This window comes from Magallana gigas, chromosome 5 (genome assembly GCF_963853765.1).
Source record: "Magallana gigas chromosome 5, xbMagGiga1.1, whole genome shotgun sequence".
Taxonomy (NCBI): Eukaryota; Metazoa; Mollusca; class Bivalvia; order Ostreida; family Ostreidae; genus Magallana; species Magallana gigas.
This window is the reverse complement of record NC_088857.1, coordinates 37,684,080-37,688,201: the sequence shown is the minus strand read 5'-3', so window position 1 is coordinate 37,688,201 and position 4,122 is coordinate 37,684,080.

The window sequence follows — 4,122 nt, the reverse complement described above, 5'->3', positions numbered from 1 at the left end:
GTTATATTGTGTACATATATGTTTGAAAACCACTATAGGTGTGTTTACAAAGGAGGGTATTAAAAGTCCCAAGTTGTTGTTGAAGATTCTGAGGAAAGATAACATTAACTGGTCAGTGAATTAATTGGTAATGCCCCCTTTATATAACTCAAGCTAACTGAGAGTGATACTTTTTTTTCTAGAATCCACTTACCGTCAGTACATGTATCACCCAGGCCTTGGCTAATCAGTTGTTAATGAAGTAAACAAAATACTTATTACATGTACATCCAACAACAAAAAATATCCCGCAGATGTGCACGTAAAAATACATTTAATTCAAGACTTCAAGCAGTAAACGGTCACCATCTGTAAATACCGGGAATGGATAGGCAGAGGGACCGATACTTAGACTATGAGGTGGTTTTACAAAGGTTGAAGCTTTTTTCAATGCAGAAATATATTGAGGTGTTCTCCGGGACACAGGGAGTTTAAAAATAATCCGAGATACCAAAAGCATCTTCATGGAGTAAAAATTTATGACTTAAATCTGCAGATGCCAACATAGAATATTGCAAGGTGCAGGGTATTCAGAAGAGGAAATTTCAGGGAATTCGTGACGTAAGTCGTATGAGAGCCATGAATTTCTTACAGTGAACGACTCTGCTGTTAGACTGGACGTCGGAGAGCAAATAGATGCTATACTTCTTAAGAAATTCTCTATTTAACGACGATCACGAGAGATGTTCCATCAGGCACGTAGCATCAGGGGGGGGGCCTCCCCCCCCCCCCCCCCCCCACACTTTTTCTCGCAGCAACAAATTTTTTAAAATTTACATATAAAAAATTGAATTATCATGGAGTTGCCCCCCCCCCCCCAGTCCATTATGGTATTTACAGGTGCACTGCAATACTGGATGAACAGTTTCATTAGTAACTGAATCCAGAGATTCTTGACAAACATTCACCAGAACCGGTGTTGTATAGCAGTTTTTCCCCCATGGTAGCTTTTCCCCCCGGAAAACCTACTATATAGTAGCCTTTCCCCCCGGGGGGAAAAGCTACTATATAGTAGCTTTTCCCCCATAGTAGGGTTTCTCCCTCACGTTTTTGGTTCAGATTTTATAAAAAATATTTATGGAAATCCAGTTAGGATTAAAATCAATGTTTCTACACTCCCAAGTTGCATACATGTATATCTACATTCATCTGTACAGGTTAAGTTTCGTTTTGCCGATTTATTATTTTTATAGACAATGCTGAAAGTTGAACATGTGTGTAATGGAATTACACATAGAACTTAATTTAGGTAATTTATTGAAAAAAAAGTTTTACAAGTTCTGAAATTGTATTAAACGAGAATGTTTTAAGAATTTCTTGATAAATCTATCAGACTGTTTGTCTGTTTGTGAGAATTTCATCCAGGCTAAACCTCCGTTTTAGAGGAAAATTGTTTCCGATGTTTCAGAGCCCGATTCTTAAAATCCTTTTATAATAATTATAGTGCATATTCTTTAGGGTCCAATGTCTCATAATCTAGAGATGACCATATTACCATATTTTTATAGTGGCAGTGGTTTACCACTTGAAGATGACTCTGAAAATTTCAGCCCTCAGGGTAGTGGCCCTTGATGTTTCAGGGCCCTATGTTTAAAACCCCATTATAATGATTGAATAGTGTTCTATGAGTGGGGACCCGAATCTCAAATTCTAGAGATGACCAATTAACCATATTTTCACAGTGGTAGTGGTATACCACTAGTAGATGTCACCAAAAATTTAAGCCCCCATGCAGGGTAGGAGCCTTTGTTGTTTTCGAGCCCGATGTTTGAAATCCAGTTATAAAGAATATGTATTTTTAGGGCCCCATATCTCAAAAACTCTAGATAACCACATGCACATATTTTTACGGTCATTTAAAAGTAAAAACATCATTTAAAAATACACAATCACTCATATATTTCTTTATCAAAATGATTGAAAATTACATTTAATTCTGCTGCTTTTTTTTAAATTTACGAACAAAATTTTTTAAAAAGGTACCCGGGAAAAATTCATTATTCTTCAAAACATTTAATCAATTCATAAGATGACTAATGATATAATAAATAATTAGATAAATAAATCAATGAAAAGGAGAAACCGAAAATCAAAAATAAATAACCAACCTAAGCGCATATACGACTTTTTTACTTGTTAGTTGATTAGAAGAACAAGCTTATATTTAAAAAAAAGTCAGCTCATCACAATATATGTGTTGGTTGTTTTTGTTTTTGTTTTTTTTTTTTGATTACCCTTGTTTAATTGTTCGTAGAAATAATATGGTACACAAGTAAATTTTAATTGCAAAAATATGAAACAAATTATTATAGTATAAATTTTTAGGTAATTGAATCGTATATCTTGATTTATATGGCATCGATTTTAAAATTGTATATTTATAAATCAAGTTGCAAACATAAAAGTGGAATAATTAGCAAATGGTGAGTGACAATATAAACATAAAGTTAGTTCAGACTCCATTTTACATTTTCCAAAGTAACCAGCAAAGATACCGACATTGTTCTGGTTGTGAAGACATTTCATTGTTTTTTAAAATGTTTACATCATAATTTCTCGCGTTTCGTAGAAATGTGCTTAAAAATATGAATATGCGTAACTTTAAAACGAAATTGTAAACACTAACTTTACACATGCTTTTAATACATAATTAAAATACCCCTCACCCATGATTTCGAACACCATCAATCAAAGTAAAACTAAAACATTTCAGTTTCTCATTATATCATTGCACCCTGTCTCCCGTTTGATATTTAGAAGAAGAAATATATTATAATTGTTTTTAAGCTTATACATTGATGGTAATACATTGGAAAATTAAATTTCCAAACCGGCGTTTTTTCACTCAAATGTGTTCTCACGTGTTCATAACGTCGAAGTCAAAACTGTAGATAAGCATCGATTAGATGAAAAAGATTCGAGGTATTCCGAAATCCGTGTAAAAGGTGTTCCAAAAAGGGGTGAGAACAGGTGAAATAAACGATGATGACATATGCATGTTATGAAGGCGCATGCTTTAGTTCATATTTGGGGTTGAAAAAAATAAATGCCATGATTATCCTTTTTTGTGAGAAATTAATATCATATCAGTTATTGCAAATTATTGTCACGAATGGTCCGCAATAAAGATGGCCGGAAAGTAAAAATGGGGGGAAAATCCACTATATAGTAGGTTTTCCGTGGGGGTAATCTGGCTATAAAAAGGGGGAAAGCCCACTATATAGTCAGCTTTCCGTGGGAGAAAAACTGCTATATAGCCATTTTTCCGAGGGGAAGAACTGCTATATAGCCATTTTTCCGGGGGGAAAGATGGCTAGGGGGAAAAGGCACTATATAACACCGGCAACCTCTGGAGTTCCTCAAGGACCAGACCTTCGCTCGATAATCTTTCCTATTATTATGTCTGTACCTTCATTAACGAAGAAAACAAAGTGAGTTTATAACCAACCATCACACTATTCGCAGACGACATTCTGCTCTACCGCAGGGCATTAGACTAAAGCATTCTACAAGAGTTTGACAACGTTAGAGAAATGAGGAAGAGACTGACAGACGTCATTCAATTTATAATTATGTAAAGTAATACGGATAAAAAAGAAGCGGAATCCCATCAATAACAACTGCACCTTAAATGGACGATTAGACTCCAGTTTGTTTGTTGTAGGCGAGTAGAAGAATAGGAGCAGAAAAGCCAAATGATCCGAGACTTAATGGTGTACCTTATAACAACTCGGGTCACAATGTGATGACATGTAGATATAACATCGACTAAATATCACACCCACTAGGCTCGGCAACCTGAAGGAACTCCGAGTTGTCTTCGCAATTCATACTTTTACAATTAATTTTACATTATAACATTAAACTGTGAAACCAGTCTCCCGATCACACTGCTACTGTCAAAAGTTTAGATGACTTCAAGGCAGGAATTTAAGAAGAAGATGCTGAAGCGGTGTGAACGACTGTGTGTTTATGCCACATTGTGTTTGTTACATTAAGATTAATTAACAATCGAAATATAATTCATTATTGCTGTTTCTGAGTTCAGTACGATGATTTAGCTACCCGAGAAGTACAATATTG